This window comes from Cuculus canorus, chromosome 1 (assembly GCF_017976375.1).
Source record: "Cuculus canorus isolate bCucCan1 chromosome 1, bCucCan1.pri, whole genome shotgun sequence".
NCBI classification, from domain to species: domain Eukaryota; kingdom Metazoa; phylum Chordata; class Aves; order Cuculiformes; family Cuculidae; genus Cuculus; species Cuculus canorus.
The window spans coordinates 114732264-114753884 of NC_071401.1; the positions used below are offsets into that span (position 1 = coordinate 114732264).

The 21621-nt window shown below is 39.3% G+C and overlaps 1 long non-coding RNA gene across 1 annotated transcript in view; it reads left to right on the top strand.

Moving 5' to 3' along the window:
• The window catches only part of LOC128850050 (uncharacterized), a 50996-nt gene that overhangs the window by 12177 nt on the left and 17198 nt on the right, over nt 1-21621 (top strand). Inside the window, exon 2 of the long non-coding RNA XR_008447535.1 lies at nt 4305-4393. This is a non-coding gene — a long non-coding RNA (uncharacterized LOC128850050). The remainder of the gene's footprint in view (nt 1-4304; nt 4394-21621) is intronic.

The window sequence follows — 21621 nt, forward strand, 5'->3', positions numbered from 1 at the left end:
TCTGAAGAAGAGAAATCCCCTAACTGATGATGAAAAAGGTACCCCAGAAGCAGATTGTGAGACTCTGTCTCCACATGTAAGGCAATAAATTCTGATGTTAGTTTTACATTCCTTTAGCATTTGGGAGCTTTGAAATCTGCAATAATATAAAGGGTTATTGATGAAAAAAAAATTACTCTGTACTCAGTTTCATAGACTGATAATGCCCAGGTCTGCAAGCCTGCATGTACGTTTTGTGTGATGTCTCTTCATCCGAGTCTAGCATGAATATTGCGTTTGGGTAATCCCAATCATCCAGAGGTTAAAGTGTCTGTAGGTTCCTAATTTGGGGGAAACTGGAAAAAACCAAGGTGGTGCTGGTAGTTTTTATAGGTGATGACCATGCATGCAGCTTAATTATTAGCCTCTCAGAAAATGCCTTATGATCTCCATATTAATTAAAAATTAACAATTCCTAAAATTAAGTCTCTTTTCATCTTTTTAATATATTTTGGATTTCTAGTTCACCTCTACTATTTCACTAGTAAGAACAGCTGTGAAACTCTCCTTGGCTACTTATTCCCCAGCAGACTTGGAACTACTTTGGAGAATCTGAAGGAAAGTTTTCCAATTTTAGCTAGCCAAGTTTTGTCACACTGATGTGTTTCCCTGGGATACCAGTCAGTCTTAAGACTTCCAGGAAGTGAAGCAATCAAAGGGCATTATAATAAAGAGGAAAACAGGATAAAAACAAACTGCCTTTTAACTCTGTGCCTCATTAAACTTCTGGCAATTGCATGTTCATGGCCATTGTCCCCTTGCTCCCATTTTTCTTCTCATGCACAGCCACGTGTGGCTATAAGCTGTGAAGTACTATACTCCACGGGCAGTATAATTTTCAGAGACTGCAATGGTCTGTAGTTCTTCAGACTGCCCATGGATACTTTTGAAAGTGAAAACTACTTTGTTACAATGCAAAATAATGATATTCTAAAAATAAGACTGACCTGTCTGGAGTGGAAATCAGATAGTAGGAAGGCTAGGACAAAAGGAATGGAAAGACTAGGGAGAGGTTTGAAGATAAAACTAATGAGGCCAAGAGTCCATTAATCTCCATGGAACTGTGAGTCAAGGCAGGATTGCTCCCTTTTGGCTAGATTAGAAATCATGTAAAAAAGCATATTTGAAAGCAATGCCTTTTGTAAGCCCAGGGATGAAGGGCTACACTGGGGAGAGGGGAATGCAGTAAGATGAGAAGTTTTTTTGGACATCTCAATTGAGAGGAAGAGAGGTACTTCAAAGCAGACACTGAGCAGGCCTAAAACATTTATTTTGCATATGGTTTTGTTAGTTTTAATAGATGTTTTTGAAAGAAAAAGCCAAGACGACAAAGAGACAAGTGAAATAGTTGGCCAGATTGTCTAGCAGGGGAAGGAGAACAGAGTGTGAAGGGCAGCCAACAGCAAGGGGTAGGGCAGGAGTGTAAGAGGCAGAGAGCAGCTCACCTGCAGGGCTAGTAGCACCTGGAACTGCAGTGTGCTGTCTAGCAAATCCTGCCAGCTCTGCCAGGGAGGATGGTATCGCTGTGGCATGCTGTCACTGGAGAGAAAGCAAGCAACCTCCTCCTTCACCAGAAAAAAAAAAACCAAACAGATCTTAAAATAATTTTGAAATTTAGGTACTACAACTTGGTCATATGTCTTTTTTAACATTTCTATATTTCATAGAATCTTGATTCTTATCTATAGACTTATCTTATCTATAGACTTATCTTATCTATAGACTGATTGATGCCTGCATGGGGAAAAATGAGCTAATGAAGCAACAGAAAGCTCACTGCAATTTTCCTCTTTTTCTGGATGAGGCCGGGGATGGTATTTTATAGTGAGCCTTTTCCACTAAAACATAGTCCTTGATGCTGTGGTTAATTCCTGGCAGAAGAGCTTCACTCATGTCCTGGAAATAGTTGGCAAGTTTGAACTGACATAGCAAGCTAACAGGAGTGTAGTACCCCATGGCTCTGTACTATCACATTTACTTGCACTACTAAGAAATATAGCAGGTTACATTAAAAATGTCTCATTAAGGCTTCACTAAAAGCCTCTGTAGACTTCCTGCTGTGGCTCTTGCTGAGCAGGTAAGGAGCTGAGCTGGCGTTGTTTCTTAGATTGAACTCTAGATATCTTCTGGCAATCATATTTGTCCTGCTGGGTAAGTCAAGGTTTAATTCTGGGAAAACCTTTTACACAAGAGGTCCTTTTCTCACTGTTAGAAAGGAGAGTATGTCATGTTCTCCGAGAAGATACTGTCAGAGTGCGATGTCTGCACCTTCACAGGAGATTCAAAATGCAGTGTTGGACAACAACTACTGGAAAGCTTAGTCAAAGGAAAGGGAAAATAGTCACAAAGCAACTTTTTAGATATTGGCACTTGCTGGAATGAAAAGAACAACCCTGTCCTGCAGAGCTGACATATGAGAGAGCTGAGGAGGATGTTTTGTTTATTAGTTTGAGCTTTTTTCATGGTCAGAAGTAGTCTTCCTATGCCGTGGTGGTGGGATATCTAACTACCTACCAAATGCCAGAGCACCAGCTTCGTGTCCCACCTGCCTGCTTCTGCCCTCTCGTGCTGAGAGCTCACATTTTCAAAAATATTTTGGTATCTATCTAGCTTGAAATATCTTTTAAGGTGGCCTACAATTTAGGATGCTTTTGGGAAGGCAGACCTTTTCAATTTGGCAAATCTTGTTTGACTACAGGATGCCAGTACCACCTGAGGTGGAATCGTCTTGCTCCACTTCCCCACCTTGTTTAAAACTTAGTCACCCAAATCTCTCTCACTCTTTTGCCTTGGTTGTCCGTATTTCAATATGCAGCAATGCCCCTTAAACAATGTCTCAGCTAAGCAGAAATTTCTTCCTTGGGCTGCAATTTGGGGTATAATAGCTTGGCTTGTGTAAGTCCTCCTATTTCTTTGTTGCCTCCCAAAAAGTAATGAATATGAAGAACTCTGCAGTACCTGTTGTACTTCATTTCAACAGTAAGAGCAATTTAAGAGTAAGAATAACATCGGAAAGAAAGAAACAGACAGTTAACATCCACAATAAGGACACATCCTGTCTGTCTGCTGCAGTCAATGCCACTATTGCCTTTACTTCCCCGGGGCATTTTCTGCCTACCACTAATGCAAAAGCTGCCTGCTCTGCAAATACGAGGACTGTTGTTGTCTAAGACATTGTTTTCCTACTAGATCAACATGTACAATTACCAAGCTCATGGTCATTTATTTGCTAGCACTGAGCAGGTTTAGCCATGTGGCCATACACCTTCCAACACCTGTCTCAGAAGCATCTATATGGTCCTTGAAATGCCAGAGGGAAGGACTGCAAAACAAATATAAAGGTGACTTTAATTAGCTCACACAGTACTACTGCAATTCTAATGCCCTTAAGTATAGAGTTAGTATTCTGATTTTAGCAGTAGCTAAAAATGGAGTTTTGTTTGTTTCATTTGTTTTATGTTTCATTTATATTTATGGTGTTTTTTTTTTTTATTTTACTTCACACTGGAAAATACTGCATTACTTACAAGACTGCACAGCTAATAAATAAGCTTCATAAAAAAATAAGTGAAAAATATTGGTTTCTTCTGCAGGTTTATTTGATTTTTATAGTAATGCTAGCTGAAGTGCAGTCATTAAGATACATGCGTGCATATGTTGAATGTAAACCAGGTGTGTGGGTCAGGACTTTGGAAAGAGTGTGGCATTTGTCCAATTGTTTGCACTAATGTGAATGGCAAAGGTTTGACTTCTATGGGAGCAGAGTTTGGCTGCTGTTAGATGCTTTTTTTTAATCCTTTACAAGAGAATGGAACCAATTTCATGCTAGCTGTTCTCAAAAGCATCAAAATGGCTAGTCTTTTGGGCCTTTTCAGTCTCTGACCTGCTTGCTGAGAGCACCAATTTCTGCCAGGCATTTATGTGCCTGCCTGTCTGTTTGGAAATGCTTTGAAAACACCATTGTGTTAGCAGAGACTTGAGAAAAATCTTCATTATATTACAGAACCTTGCACTTAATAAGCCTCTTGCTATATAGAAAAACAAGATTTTTTTTCTGAAGAGTTTACAGCCTAAGCAGATAGGATGGCAGCAAGTGGAGATGACAAAGTAAAATACCGAAGCTAAGTGACAAAGGAGGCGAGTGGGATAGGAATGATTTACTAACACAACTGGTGAAAATGTGCACCTGTCAAATTAGTCTTCATATTTAATAAAAATAAAACAGCTGCATACACCATTGACGTCCTTCATGGGCTGTTTTTCAGAAGATTAATGGAGAAAAAGTCACAACAGCCAAGAACAACCGAGGATGGAGGAAGGAAGAAGGATAAATGCAAGAGTGTTTACAGGACAGGTAAGTTGAGAACCATCAGCAGAGGGGAGATAAAACAGAAGCAGTGCATTGGGCCAAGACACGGGACAGTCACAAAGCTTCGAGGTGAACAGACCAGTGTAGCAAAACCTGACACACTGAAAATGGCCAGACTGATTGTGATCCAGTTATCTCCTTTGTACAATCTTCACTGTAGACAGTATTTCAAGGAATCATAGAAGCATAGAATGGTTTGGGTTGGAAGGGACATTAAAGATCATCTAGTTCCAACCACCTTGCCATGGGCAGGGACGGCTTCCACTAAGTCAGTTTGCTCAAAACCTCATCCAGCCTGGCCTACAATACATCCCCAGGGATGGGGAATCCATGACTTCTTTCGGCAACCTGTGCCAGTGCCTCACCACTCTCACAGTAAAAATTTCTTCCTAATATCTATCTAAATCTCCTGTCTTTCAGCTTAAGACCGTTCTCCCTCATCCTATCACCACACTCCCTCTCCAAAGAAGCTGTTGCTATCACCAGATAGATAATTCAGTCTTGATCAAAAAAAGCATTCCTGGGAAAGCTCTGCTTGACATTATTACTTCTGCTGCAGCAAATGAGCACTTCCTAAAATTCCTTTCCTGATATTTAAGTATTGATGTGACTTGATGATGTTTGACCACCCTTTGCCCTCTGTGATTATGTCGCTTATATCACTGACGTGTTTTTATTAAATATTTCCCTACCCAGGGACTCTGGCTGAGCAGCCTAAGCTGTCTGAATGGGCACCTGCCAACCATGAAATTCATTCTCCTAGCCTCAGAAAAGCACAAATTAGAAAATGCAGTGCATGGCTCATGACTCCCAGACCTTGCCCGAATATTAAGAGCTAGTCATTTGGGGAGCTGTGAGTAGTTTCAGATTTTCTTGATTTTTGTTTTGTTGGCACAATCTTTTCTGCTAGAGTTCCTGCACATTTCATCCTTAAACTTGCATATTCCCAGGACATATTCCCTTCTTAAACAAAAGAAAAGACCTGTTACCATTACACAAATGGGAAATAAAGGTACACAAAACCCCCAGCAGTTTGCCAGATTTACATAGGAAATTTGTGATCAAGTATTACTTTTGAAATACATCACCGTAACTGCATCAACCAGATGTGGAAGGCAGTTTAGTTTAAAGAGGTCTGTGTAAAGAATCTTCTTGCAAGCTCCTCTGTTGATTGTTATTGGACTCAACACAGGTGCTGAAATTTTGGATTTGAGTAGGCCTGAATAATACAACAGAATTAGATTCTTTTATGCATTCAAATAAGTTTAGGCACTACTGTCAGCTCTTCCTGGTTTTTCAGTACGTACGTCTATAGTGATGGTTATGGCAAAAGAGACTTAAAGCTTTTGATGCATTCTAGCCCAGCATGTTATACGCTTATTTGCCTAAAAATATTGGGTTTGCATCACAATTCTTAACTAAAGTCTCCAGTCTTCTATTCAAAGCTGGCAGTGTAGAATCAGATACAAGATTAAGATGTCTTACATTTGCTGGTCTGGCATCTAGAAATTTTTCATTTGAACAAAATTTTCTCAAACTGAAGGTAAAATTCACAGTTTCTGACTAAGTTTGTGACAAAATTAATTTTTTACCTTCTGCTCTATTATTCTTTCAGGTCTTTTGCCTTTATTTAGATCTCTCTTTGCAATAAAACTTTCTTAAGAGCTCCATTTTGTGATCAGGCATTCTATTAAATACATTGTTATATTCAATGAGATATAGTTGCACTTTGAGCAAAGTTTTTCTGCCTTCTCTGTGGTTCGAAACCATATCTATTGCCATGTTTTAAATACTGATCACTGCTGACTGAGTGGTTCAAGCCAGTATTTAACCAGCAGGTATTTCTTTTGTGTGGCTGAGGTAGGAGGGGATTTCCCAGGTACAACACTGAAGCTGAATCATCTTTAGCCTTACAGTGCTCTTCTTCAGACCAAAGACTAAAGAAACATATAGTATAGAGACTTTTAGTGCAAATGTTTCAGGATTCTGAAATTACCTATAAACAGACTCTCTGTTTGTATGCATCTCAACGGGAGAAAAGGGTGTGACTTGGTCAAAAGTTATGTTTTGACAGTCTTCAGTATTTTCAGGAAATTTACACAACTTACGCTTTTTTTTTTCACTTTTACATTGCCAATGTATTAATCAGTTTTTTTGCTTTAGGACTGGGTAATTGAATATATACACTTTTAAGTAAAAAGTAGTGCACAGAGATTGGAAATACTTTCCCTTGACTACAATAGTTTCCTTTTGAAGAAGTCTTTTTATCACAAACTTCCTGACCAGCTCTACTTTCCCTTCCTTCACGTATGCATTTAGCTAGCTTCAAATGCATTTCAGAGACAAGGGATTTTCCTTGCTGCTTCTTTTAATTTAACATTGATGTCTTTCAGCAAAATAAACTCCAACAGAGGGCCAGAAACTGTAGAGTGAGACTGGAAATTCCTTCAGTTGGTCAGATGTGAAAGCAGTCTCTCTCTCCAACTCAGGGGAGCATTTTGTGGAAGTGACTTGAATGTACTAGTCTATCCTGAATTTGCTAAAGCACCTAGCCAAGTGCTACATACTGCACAAAACCAGTTCAAGTAGTACCAGACTAACCATCCTGAATGCAAAATAATAGACTGAGCCAGATCATAATGTACAGCTGCCCATATCCAGACTAAGCAAAGTAATACCTTCCCCACTCCCATCACAGCCACATTAGCCTTGGGAAGAGACATTCCCTTACTGAAAGTGTATCACCAATGCATAAAATCAGCTTGAAAAAAAAATTCCTTATCAGAATAAAACCTTCTATTATAAATTAAATTTTAATAGAGCTCTTATTTTTTCAAGCAAACCAGATAATGCTTTTGCCCTTTTATTATTGCAGTAACTCCAATTATGAGAGCTGTAATTAAAGGCATTTCAGTGGCCCAAATAGTGCTCATTTAGTAGATTATCTAGACCTTTTACTAATGGACTGGGAGTAAAATAATTTCCTAAGCTATTTCTCCTCTCATCTCCCTCCCAGTACAAACCAACTTTGCTCTCTGTCAAAGCGGTACTTACAGTCTTTATTAGAGGTTTATTATCATGTATGCCCACACATGCTGGAATTGCAAGGTCAGTATCAACCTTCAAGTGAGGAGACGGAACAACAGGTGAGTTGCACCTATGTGAGGACTTGCCTTTCAAACAACTTGTACAATTTCATTATTAATTGAATTTGAGTTGGTGGAAAGTTTCATGCAGGGAAAATTGTTCACTAAGATGCCTCTTATTAGAGAAATGGAGAACCCTGCAACAGCCTGCAGAGATTATGCTGGATATGCTCAATATCATGCCTGGAAAGAAACAGACAAAAAAAGTATTAAATTATTTCATTTCTGAACAAAGAGGTGTGCATGGTGGAGGAAAAGCTTCCATTTCCCATTTGGATTGTGTTCTGATTATGGCTTGTTAATGGTTATTTTTTTAAATAAAAATATTCACTAATTTCTTTGAATTCTCCTGCTCAATTTCTCAATTAACTTCAGTTCAAAATTTGGTTCCAGCACTAGGTTTTCCTAGTGTTTTTTCTTTCCTCAAACATAGTCTTTAAATACTGTCACATAACTTCTGATCAACTTTTCACAAAGACCGAATTCTGTTGTCTCCTCTTAGGATTTCTTATCCAACTCTCTCCCAAAATCACAATGAGGAGTTGATGTGTTCTCTTCATGGCTTATAATAAACTGCCATACATTCAGAGGGAAATCCCCAGAAAAGCATCTCAGCAAACAATGCTGCCAACTCAGTAGGTGATGTGCTTGACACAAATATTTCTGCAGTTACCAATACTGACAAGGATTGTGCAAGCCCTAAGGCAGCAGGCAAAGAATTTCAGAAAAAGCTTGAGAAATTCTGTTTCACTGTTTAAAGATTTGCTTCTGTCATGATTTAGAAGGTCATTTTATTCTACTCACAGTGATCATTTTCTGCCACAGAAAGGCCTCTCATCTGTCAGGTCTTGGAGCATACAGTGCCAGAAGTGGAGGATCACAAATTCCTTGGATAAAGATATCTCACAGATCCCTGTGTCATGTTTGTGTACATAGTTTGTCAGGTTTCCTTAGCAGCCAATATTCTTTAATGATTCATCTTGCACTAATTCAGAGCAATGCTTTAAAAAATTAAGAAGCATCTTCTAGCTATTTAGTAGGTTGGCTACAGTACAGTTAATGGGAAAACTATTTGGCACTTTAAGAGCCTTCAAAGACTCAAGAGAGAAATGGGTTTAATTCTTACCAAGCTATATTGATTCTTACATCATGCTCAGTTTGGATTGATCTATTTGGAATGAAGGTTTGACACTAAAGACAATTTAAAAATGTCAGAGAATTGCTGAGAAAAAAAAAAGAGTGAGAAAATGCACATAGAGGATACTGTCATCAGTGTTGGGAAAAGCATTGCCTTTCTTTTTTTATACTGACTAGGGTTTACTTGTTTTTTTATAAATTGGTTATCTGTAGTTGTTTGGAAAAGCATGTTGCATGAGTCTGCTAGAAGTGTTGCTCAGCAATGGGGAAATATTCCCAGTTACCACCACCAAGTGAGGATTTTGTGGCAGCTGCTGAAAGATCACTTTGATCCAGATGCAGAGGAAATTACTTACTCTTTATCAGAGAAATGAACCTACAATATGTTCCATTCATGACCTACTGCAATATGACAGGGCTCGGATGGTGCATTCTGCTAGAGAGAGCTACAGTTTCTTTTTAAAGGTTGTCTCTTTGGCAACGTTGGGTTTACACTGCCAAGTTACTGGAACTTGTAGGCTGTGGTGGCTGCCTTGATATTTCTCTGTGACTCTTTAGGACAAAGGGATTAGTTTTAGTCCTTTGCAAAGGCTTTACTTCTTCTTTCCCTTTCTGTTTCAACACACAGACACACGCTCACAATGTATGACTTTTTTTTTACATGCCTACGTAAATAGAGCTGATTGCTATTAACCTCTTGAGACTTCTAAAACTATCATTAAATCTTTGTGTGTATCTGCTTGCAAGAGTGACTAAGTGTGACTTTGGCCTTTCTCCTGAAGAGACCTGTCTTTTGACCACTTTGAATTATGAGTGGGACACGCAGCATATAAGGATTAGAAGAGAAATTCCTTCATGAAACAATGCCTGAAGAACTATGCAAACGAAAAGGGTAGCAAAAGAAAATGAGCTTGTGAAGAATGCAGAGAAAGGGAAGATTCAAGGTTAATCGCACCAGGGGGGTGTAAATACATTCAAGAGAAAAAAAAAAAAAAAAAAGAGAGAGAATAGGGGAGAAGCCAGGAGCAAAGTCCTAGACTCTGCAGCAGTTTCTTCAGGTGCAGACATCAAGACACCATCAGGCAAAATGAAGGCACTGTCCACAGAACCATAGAATCATAGAATGCCAGGTTGGAAGAGGCCTCTAGGATCAGCTGGTCCAACCTTTTAGGTGACATATAGTTTAAACAAGATGGTTCAACATCCTGTCAAGCTGAGCCTTAAAAGTACCCAGCATAGCAGATTCCACCACATCCCTGGGGAGATTATTCTAATGTTTAGCTGTTCTCATGGTGAAAAATTTTCTTCTGGAATCCAATCAGTATCTCCCCAGGCACAACTTTTACCCATTACCCTTTGTCTATTCCATGTGATTCCTTGTAAAAAGGGAGTCTCCATCCTCTTGGTAGACACCCTTCATGTACTGGTAGAGGGTAATAAAGTCTTCCTTAAGCCTTCTCCCCTCAAGGCTGAGTAAACCTAGTTCTCTCAGCCTTACTTTATGCAATACGTTTCCTAGTCCTCTGATTGTTTTAGTGCTGCTTCCCTGGACAGTCCCCAGCCTGTCTGCACCATTTTGTATAGTGGGGACCAAAACTGAACACAGTACTCCAGGTGCGGTCTGACAGGTGCTGAGTAAAATGGGATAACAGCTTCTTTATCTCTGCTAATGATGCCCTTCTCAATGCACCCCAACATTCAGTTGGCCTTCTTTGCTTCTGCCACACACTGTTCACTTATTTTGAGCCTGCTGTCCACCAAGACCCCACAGTCCTTCTCCACAGAGCTGCTCTCCATCCAGGTGGAACCCAATCTGAGCTGCACTCCAGGATTATGTATTCCCAAGTGCAAGACCTTACACTTATCTCCATTGAACTTCATAAGGTTTCTGCTAGCCCACTCTTGCAGCCTGTCCAGGTCTTCCTCTTCCCTCTACATTGTCAACCTGCCCACTCAACTTGGTGTCATCTGCAAACTTCATCAGGGTGCTCATGATCCAAACATCCAGGTCACTTATGAAAATGTTGAACAGCATCAGGCCCAATATTGATCCTTTGGGGACCCTGGTTGTTAGTTTGAGAAAAAACTAATTGCCACCACTCTCTGGGTATTGCCTGTCAACCAGTTCCTCACCCACAACCAAGACCACTTGTCCAAGCCTTAGCTTGTCAGTTACTCCAGGAGAAGGCTGTGAGGAACTGTGTCAAAAGCCGTGGAAAAGTCCAGGAAGACAATATCCACTGCTCACGCCACATCAACTGATCAGGTTACTTTATCATAGAAGACAGTTAGGTTTGTTAAGCATGATCCGCCTCAAGTGAATCCATGTTGGCTTTTCCCAATCACATGCCTCAATTGACTTGTGACAGTCACCAGGAGTATTCACTCCATAACCTTCCATTAGATGGATTCTCCTTGGAGCCTTTCTTGTGGATGGGAGTGACATTAGCCTTCTTCCAGTATTCAGGCATCTGCATCTAGATAGGGAAAATGGAGAGGGTGACATACAAATATGCAAACTGGAGGAGTTGATGTGCATCTCATACTACAAAGGGCCATTTTAGACCAGAAAGAACTGCCATCAGTATCAGACTCAGGTGATTTGTGTGTTAATTATGCAAAGTTCCTAACTGAAAAAATAATAAGTCGAATGCACAAGCTCTTTGTGTTTTAAACAGATCAACAGCATATGGTGAAAAAATCACCCGAAGCACATCATTAGTCTGTTTTGGAAAAGTGGGTACAAGTAACAGGAGAAAATAGCTGTTCTACAGCATAGCCTCCTCTCTTCATGACTTCAATCTGAGCTTACGGTAGTCATTTCCAGAATAGCCGCTGCTGCCCAGCAGACCCTTATGATGGTATTTAATTATTTGGCTATGCAATTGTTTACATCAGAATCTATCAGCAATACAGGATTAGGAAAATAAACTGATGAAAGGTGGAGGAAAAAATCAAGTCTTCATTTCGCAGTCTGTCAAGATTCCCTGGTTCCTCTGCTTTGCTCAGACCATATGGTAATGAGATTATTTTATTATCCCAGTGCAACTGTTGAAAATGGGAAGGGATGAAAAAAAGCTACCTTTGTGCTTCTGAAAAGGGAGATGGGATTTATTCATTAACAAGTTCATCTTTTTATTAATATTGTATTTTCCCCTTCAGAACAATCAGACTTGCTTCTAAAACCAAATTTCTTTAAAGAAAAACCCTCCTCAGAAAATTGCAATGGTGATTTTTATGTCTGTCCATTAAGATTTATTATTTTCATTTTGCTTTCAGCAGCTGAGTAGACTTGAAAATTTGAGCGGATCTCCCTCAGCAGATTGCAATGGTAGCAACGGGAGGCAGTGGTGTGTGTGCTCCCTCTAGTGAGCTCTGTCCAAGGAGATGTGGGCTTAGTTTAGCTGACTTCATGCCTTGAAGCACCTTAAGATACTCAGGTACAAGAAATTCTTGGTGGAAAATGCTCCGCTAGAAGAAATGAGTCAATGACAGAGTGCCTTGCCAATACAACTGTGAATCAATTGCTCATATGTAACGCACACCCCTACCCATATGATCATATTGACTCTCTAGTAATACTTGCTTGATACGTTAATATTATTTGCTTAGTATATTAATATTGAAGGGGGACAAAACAGAGAATAATGCAAAAACTATTTTTTTACTGTGCATTTTTGTATTTGAGTGATGTAAAGATAAGTGTATCCTCTTATGGAATCCTAGGATACAAATATCATGTAAGAGTACAAATGAGAAGCAATAAAAGCATCATGCTATATTTCAGACATGGTTCTCTCCTATCATGTAGGAAGGATAAAGATGAGAAGAAGTAGAATTAATTATTAGGGTTTTTTCCAACTTATCCTCAAGCCTTAAAAACATGAAATGTAAAAGCAGAGAATCAAATTATGTAGGAGCTGTGTGTTATTATTCACAGGGCTAGCAATAACAGGGTCTGGGTTTGCAATGGAAAGATAAGGATTCTGCAGAAGTTGTTTCTTTTTCTTCTTGGACAGAAAGGTACCTTCTGATTGTTCTCATAGTAAATGTCAGTCTTGAATACGATAGCATGAGAAATGCAGGCAGAAGAGGAAAAGGAGAGAAATGTTTGTTTGGAAAATCTTACAGAAGCCCCTGGGAAATCTGAATTTGGATAATCAAATTATGAGTTAAGCCAGGGAAGCAGAACATGACTTTTATTTAAAACATATCAGTGACAAATCTGTTTCATAGTGCACACCAATCATTAAACCCTCAATGAATCTTGAGGTCTGAGCTGGAGGCAAGCCAATAGATTGCACTGCCTTCCCTTTTGGCTTCTGTAAAGGGCAAAAATTATATAGCCTGCAGGAGGAACAACAGTCTTGGCAGTTCTGCATCAGCCTACTCAAATTCTGTTCCAACTGTGGTGAATGGAAAAGATGTTGACCTCTAGGCACAAATTGTACGTAGAAATATCGAAAGATATGCTATCATGCAGTTTTTAGCTACCTAAAAATAAATAACATAAATTGTCATGCAGCTCTGTGTCGTTAATATAGAACATTTGAACCAGTTTGTAATTTGTCTAAGTGTATTTATATATGTTTATATATATACATATATTTCTATCTCTATTTAAAGTCTATAGAGCACTTGGGTTATGGGCATATTTTCAAATCTTATTACTGGAGATCAGACAGAACCTTTAATTGGTTTTGGATATCAGACATTATGAAGTTGATGTGATCCTTGGAGTGATTTTATGTTAAGTGAAAAATACACATCAAGTTCTATTGGCAGTCACCCATTGTTTCTTTACACAAATTTTGCTGCCAGGTATGGCTTTATACAAAACCAATCATTTAATAAAGCTTCAAGTATTCCACACTATCCTTAGTCAGAAATAATTTTCAAACAAGGAGACTATAATAAGAAAGCCAAAAAAACTTACTAGCAAAACTTTTCCTGATTTCAGTAGATGTTTAATTCATGTACTAAGTAACTTGACTCTGAGAACCATCCCCAGCCCCGGCCCTCCCAATACCCACCCAGTTTCGCTGGCATGAAGTTTCACAAAACAAGTTTGAAAATCATCAAGTGTTCATTTCTTAGAAATCTTTACTAAAAGGTAAAAGATCTGTATGAATGAAATTAAAGTACGAAGATTTCATGATTCGGACAGCTGACAGCACTCCAGCAGAAGAAACTAGGCTTATCCATGGAAACCAAATGTTGTCCAGAAGAATGCCCTCCTTCCAAACCCCTTTTTGACCATACAAGGACTAACTGTGGTGTCAGCTGCTGCGGGAATGCGAGGTATGTATCTGGTGTATCAGAAGAATAGTAACTGCTGTCAGCAGCGTTCCTGCACTCCAGCCGTGATTGATGGCACAGGCAGCAATTTACACAACCTTTATTCTGCCTACAAGAGAGGGAGGAAAAAAACTCCTTACAATTTTTAAAAAGCTTTTTGGCTTTCTTTCTTACGAACACACACACACTCACATACATATATATTGCAAGTACATTCACTTTTTGAAAGAGATATAGCATTAGTGTTTGCTCACTGCTGTCTGCATTCTCTAAGCATCCTAGAAACCACAGTTATTTGGGATTGCAACACTGCTAATTCTTTCTTACTAAGAGTAGCTAAAATTTTCTTTTCAGTAACATGTGAAAGTTCTGGTCCACTAAATGGAAGATGACTATTGTGTTTGTGGTAGGTGTATTTTCTCTGCTCTCTTAGCTGAAACACCAGTCTTTGAAGTGTAGTAAGCTAGGCATTAATCCAGTATTCTATCTCAATTCTCATATCAAAGCTTGCATTAAGTTTTAAGAGAGCTGCCTGTGTGGAGAACCACCAAAATTGAGCCCTAAAGCTTCAGCCCAGCTGCAAACCAAGACAGTGCTACAAATTGACTTCTGGAGTTCAGGTGTTCTACTTAGAGTATCTAATAAGTAGAAAAGAAAGTTTGCAGTGGTGGAATGTAGAGCTCCTGTTACCTGATTCTGTTTTACATAAGGTATGCATGAAAGGAAATGAGACCAAGTTAGTAATTTCTGTTAGACACAGAAATGAGTCCAAGATATTCTACACTGTTCATTTTAATATACTATATATATATAACTATATACTATATATATTTTACTATAGGTTATATTTTATATAACCTATAAGACTGTTGCTTAGATTACAGGTGCAGGTTACATTCATAGCATTCAAGAAACAAAGCAGATAAATAAATACATTCTGGCCGTTAGCTTTGCATAACTTGTTGGCACCATCCTGGGACTACATAACAAAATTTAAAGTAGTAACAGCTGACTCCTCTTTATCACTTTAATGAAAAAAAAAAAGGCATCAGCAACTGGAAACTGTAGTAAAAATCTTGACAAGAAATAATTAAATACAGATATAAAATTAAGTACACTTTAAGGACTGCTACAGTGTCTTGTACTCCTGAACATTATGGGTTTTAGCACAGATTTTCAATTTCTAGAAAATAGATAAAATCTTTATAACCTACCCATAAGCTTCAATAAGATGTTTAGAAAAGGTTGTTGAGACTAAGAAGCATGGTATTTCTTCGTCAATTATATTAAGATATGAATTATTATTATTAATATATGAATATATAATATAATATAATATAATATAATATAATATAATATGAATTATTATATTAAGTATGAATTACTTGATCCTGACATAGCATAGAGGGAGAAATATTTTCATTAGTCTCCAATTCAGACCATGTTGCCTCAGAACGCAGCATGAGGGAAAATATTCTCAAGTCTTAATTGTCCCAGGTTTTTGTCAAAATGTTGAGGTATGAGCTCAAAAGAATGATCTTTTTATTTTTTAAGTTTCTCGGTATAGATAATCAAAGTAAAATTAACCAAGTTAAATTTTAAAATGGATTTCATCATCCGGGACAAGAGCGAAAAAATGTCTGAAATATTGTGTGTAGTGCTGTTCATCCAGGTCTAGGGAAGCCAAACTTAATTAGAGCAGCAGAGGAGAGACTTATTGAAGAAGTTCAGTGGAAAGTTATTCTCTGTTTGAAACAAAAATAAAAAACCTTGGCTAGTTCTTCTAGCAAAATGAAGCCTGCAAGAAGATATTACCTAGAATACATGAAGTATATACATGAAAATTAAGCAAATTTCTAGCAAGTTGCAGAGCACTGGGGTCAAAAATCTATGACTTTAACTTGATCAGTGCAGCAGGGAATTTTGATGAGGTTACAGGAAATGAAAAGAGGTGGGTATTCTTTTACTCCTGTGCTCCCGTAAACAGGATGAAAAACATCTAGGGATTTATTCCAAATTCAAGGATTTTTAGTTCAGTTCAATTCCACAATTTTAAACTGGGTTAGGGCCATTGGACTTCTCTAAGCAAGAGTTTCGGTGCAGTGAAGCAAGGTCACATCACTGGTGCTCATTTTGTCATTGGTCGTACCTGGTCACCTCATTTCAGCAGAGTCTGGTGTCTGCAGCGACTGGTCAGGAGCTCTTTTTTCATTTGGGCTGTTACCCTAATAATTCAGTCATGCTGTCATCCTATAACTATAATTGTTTCCTTTTTTCCGTTGAGAAAACCTTAAGCCAAATCTCACACTGAATTGAATTGCCCTGAACTTTAAATCATAGTTTTGTCACAGTATGAATGCTCACTATCTTCTAGGCTGTCTCTAGCAGGGCTTCCAGCTGCCTTAACACGGGTGGATCAATGGTTTCTTCTGTTGTGTTTTTCTATGTGCAGCTATGAGTGCAAGATCTTGGTAAATGTGGCAAAGTCAGTTCAAATATTTTCTGCCCTCCTCTGTTTTAATACTTGGAAAAGCTTTCCTTAATTTCTATTTTTATTCTGCCTGCCCTTCCCACAGCCTTTTCTTTGCTGGAGAGGAAGATACTGAAATGGAAGAGGTTTTTCTGGTTTGTTTTTCATCCTAGTAACTTCAGCAGTCTCAGTGACAGGGCAGTGTCTCAGACAGTCAGGCTGATGTGGAGAAGAAATGTTAAAGCTGGAGCTGGACCAAATAGCAAGAGAACCTCTTGACACAGCTTTGCTGCCAGACAAGTGTTTGTGTAACTATACCATTAATGTGGTGTTTATGCCCACATTGTACAAGACTCATACAATAGCTGACAGGTAATGAAGTGAGCTGCTTAAAAAGTTAGGGATTGGGTGTTTTTCCCAAATTCAGACTTAGGGCTGTTCTGGGAACTTGCTAGGACAGAATCTACCTCTAATGGATATATTCATCTACTAGAAAGCACCTGTGTACATTTATGTGGTCTTTGGTTTATTCCTGTAGTTCAGAAGAACAATTACTGGGTACGACTTGAAACCCAAGGCTGATAAAATGGGTGCACTAGGTACAGCTTAACAACATCCAAGACTGATGAAATGGGTGCAACTGTAACTCCAGTAATTTTTGCTGGCATTAACAACCCTCTTGGAGTGACTCAGGAGCAGGATACTGCAGGCAGGCAAGGCCTCTGTCTCATTCCTGGCATTTCTCATACACTGCTGACAGCCTGGATGGGATCACTCAGATGTAGCTCTGAAAAATTAGGGAGAGCCTTTCAACATGTTTACACTTGATGTTATTGGAAGATGCCAGTGGTAGACAGACTTGAGCCCAGTTTAGGATAAGTTTCTCCATATATGAACCTACAATTGATAAGAATTATTTTCACAGCTGTTCAGCTGTGATTAGGCAGCACTCTTAGGCTGTTGGGCACAGCATCTGTAGGTGTTTTCTTGTATACTACAGCTCCTGGGTTGGTGTTTTTGTGGAAGAACATGCTGACCAAAGTCAGTGCTGGTGTGGCTCTGTCCTCTCCCCACCTTCAGCCAGTGCTCTTACCTGTGTTGTCAATGCAGGGAGCTGAGCTGGCCGAAAACTAACTGAACAAAAATGATTAATTTTCAGACAGATCAGTTCCCTTAACCTGCTCACAAGGCACTTGGGTTGATTTAAACTCTTTGAAACTGTGCCAAATAATTCAATAGGGAGAATGTCATTTCAGCTCTCTCTTGTGAGCTCTCTAACAATGTTGGCTTAAGGAGAGTTACTGTGTCCTGGCTTTGCTATTTACGAGCTGGGCTCAAGTTCTGTTTGCTTCTTAGGTCTAAAAAACATGTACAATAGTTTTCATTTTGCTCACTGTGAATTTTAGAGCAAGTACAGCAACTTCTCAGTCTCCAAAAAGTTCACCTCATGATTTCATTTCACCAAATGAAATTGTAACTGCTATGCTGCTATTGCAATCATCACTCCCGGGCATGCACTTTGCAAGAAAATAGCTCTCTCTGAAGCCTGGCCACGCACAGACTTCACAACGAGATGCTTTACTCTTCTTCTGCTTGGTTAAGCTGCATTCAAACCTCAAGTGGGTAAGCAGGATTCAATGGGCTACCACCCAGCTCAGAAGGTATTGTCAGGGCATTTGTAGGCACTAATTTCCCTTATCTGCCACCTCCAAGACCACCATCTAGGATTCCCTTTCCTGGGAAAGGAGTGTGATTTCAGTTCAGCCAGACCAGCAGACCTGTTCTGATCATTCCTGGAGGTGTTCAAGGCCAGGATAGGTGAGATTTTGAGCAACCTGATCTAGTGAAAACTGTCTCTGTGCATGGCAGGGGGGGGGAAGAGGGATGTGTGTGGTGTGGTTGGAAATAGGTGATGATCCTTAAGTCCCCTTCCAAAACAAACAATTCTATGATTCTGTTACTCTATGATCATCGTGATGGTCAGCTGCCCTCAATGGGCTCTCTGGGTATCATCTTGGAGACCTCAAGGGACAATAACGCAGCCCCTGTCCTGGGAAGGCAGTGCCTTTGTTGAGAACCCCCTGCTCTCTTCACAGTGGGGCAGCTCTCTCTCCCTGACACGGAGGGTATCACTGTCTCTCTGGGACATTTGTTGGTTTTAGACTAATAAATATTTCTTCCCATTAACCTTCTGATGCAAGCAAGTGTCCTTGCTTGTTGCACTAGCTTATGATTTTTTGAGCACATTTTTTCCTCTTGCTTGGTGACCGCCTTGGTGTGTTCTGTAACATGAAGACACCTCAGGCACAATGGTGGGGTTTGAGATCCAGGTACGCTTGTGCCACTCAGGCTGCTGGATGTGGTTCTGGGTGGCTGGTTCAGGCACCAGCTCCTGGCCACGAGCAGGGCATGGATCATCCTGCTGCTTATGTTCCTCTGCTGAACAGCTGTGTGATACTAACAGAGAGAGAGAGAAATAATTTCTAACAGCCCTCTCTGAAAAAAAAAAAAAAAAGTTAAAAAAATCATTATGCAGAATTTTCTTCTTTTGCTTTATTAAAAACTGCTTCATAGTGATCCCACAAGTCTGAAAAAAATAGTTTTCATGTTTGTTGTAATCACTCCTGAATGTTTTAAGTGCTAGTGTATTTTTTGCCTGTAAAATACCTTCCCACTACTTCTAGTTTTTTATTTAAGAACACATATATTCTAGCTGTGTCCAATTAGAAATGGCATTTAAAAGGTGTTGCATGTTTTCTTTCATGATACACATAGATTGAGTCATTCATAAAGGATTGTCTAGACTGACTTTTTCTAAAGCTGCTCAAAATGCAGTGCATGTTTCCCTTTGGTTTTTTGTAATCACATTTCAATAAATCTCCAAGTGTGCAGTGCATGGTAAGTTTGTATTCCAGCTTTTGTAAAGGTTAAAAAGTAATCAGTCCCTTGTTTTGGGACAGAATTAATCAAGGAGACAGTTTACCATTCTGCAGGAGGAACATCACTTTGAGGGAGAAGCTTTTTCTTCGATCTTTTAGTATCGTAGGGGTTTCAGTTTACCTTGGGAGAAGGATGGAAGGGAAAGCAGGAAGAAAGGGGGTTATGAGAGCTGCAGCACAGCAAGTCCAAGTCAGAAGTGGAAATCAGAAACCAGACTGCTGTAGCTCCAGTTCCTCCATTGCTTCAGTTTCTCATCTTGTAAGAAAATTAAGTAGATACATATGTACTTTTTGTTCTCTTTATGCCTAGATGGTCAAGTTGAATGAGGTGCACTAAAATCTAACTGCTGCTTAGAACAACTCCTGGGCCTTATTTGGATTAATTACTTAATAGTTGTAAGAAATGCTTTGAAGATGAAAAGAACAGTATTGTTTATTAAAAGAGCTTAACACAGCTCCTGCTGGTTGTGTGAGGGTGGGAAGGGGGAGACAGAAGGGAAAGTGCTCAGCCACAGCTGTGGGTGCAGAGGTGCTTCTGTGCAGGGGCTGCAGAGGTCCGAGCAGTGGGAATGAGCAGGGTGCTTATAGGGGTATAGGGGCCCTGCTGGCATGCTTCTCCTGCTTTTGGATAGCAGGCACAAGACAACCTAAGCTTCTTTAAAAATGAAATGCCCACGGTGTACTCACTTGTCACTTACTGTTACTGTTCTCTTTTTTCACCTTAAGGCTGTATTTTAAGCAAACAAAACTAAACACTGACTTAAAGGTGGGAGACGCATGAATACTTTCTGTGGTAATTACCATCAGACACACCGTTCAGTTCCTTTTTTCTTTGGTCCTGGGAGAAAGATGGATGAGCCGAAGTAAGTTACAACGTGTTCAGACCACTCGCCTCCCACAGAGTCATGATGTATTGAGGAACCTCAGGCCAGGTTGTTCATCAATATTACACTAGGAAGTAAGACTTGCCTTCTCAATGTATCATTTTGAAGATTTTAATAGAAGTGTAAACACACAGAGCCCATTACAAGCAGTAATATTCTAGAAAATGTACTTCCTACATATGACAAAACAAAAGAAGAGACAGTAGGAAGAGAAGTGCCATGACATCACTGAGCAGGAGATGAACACAGGAGTGAATTAAGGAGTTTGCATTGAAAAGAAAGAGGTAAGGAGTACTTTATCAGACTGGATAGGGTGAGAGCAGCAGAAGAAACAGAAGGCCCCTTCCAGAAGCTTTTCCTCAAAGATTGAGAAATGGAGTATTGAAAGGGAAAAGTCATAGAAGTATGCATCTAGGCATGTGAAGAGTCAAGTCCGGTCCTGTGTCCTCAGGTTTTCTTTCAGCGGAAAATGTGAGTGGATATAGCTAGCACACCCAGCAGAGCTACCTCCAGTAAAGAGTTGGGATGCAACTGATTTGTTCTCTTGGCCCGAGTAGTTTCTGCACTTGATATTAATTTCTCCCATTTAGAGAAACACTAAAATTAATAATAAATGTAAGTTATACCTGGGTGTTCATAACCTGAGTTATAAGAGGAGACAGCAAAAGTATTTTATGAAGAAACTGCCTGTGATGGCTGGCAAGCAATTAATAGTCTTTGGATTAAAACTGGACAGTTACCAGTGTTGAGGATCTAATTATGTTCATTATGTTCAGTCTGGGCAAGGAAGGATTATCTTAACAGCAGTATAAATATTTGGTGCTACCAAGGCAATCCTCTAAGCACCACAAGGAAACTGTGAACAGCAATCATGCAAAGGAAAAAGTCAGAAAGAAAGCATAAATAAAACCAGGGTTTATTTCAGATGAATGGTCCAAAAATGCAGTATTTGGTGGTCAAGAAATAGGCATCTTTGCTGGAAACTCAGTCTTGCTTTGATAATAAAACGGAGGTGGGAATTAAGTACTGAAAATCATAGGGTACGAATACAGACAAGGAAATGAGTAACAATCATTATTGATTTGGAGTTATGGAACACAGAAAAGTGATAAAGAAATTCACATTTTACAAGACTGAGAACACAAGGTTTATTTGTTGTATGTATAAATCCATCAGGAATTTTGGTAATTGTACATTTATATCCTAAGGAGAGGGAAATAATAAAAATGATTGTGCAGAAAAAGCAGATGTATTCAATGAACATTTCTGTTTTCTGCTTGGAAAGTATCAGACTGATACACTTGTATTGCCTAAGGGTGAAAATATATTCTCTAAGTCA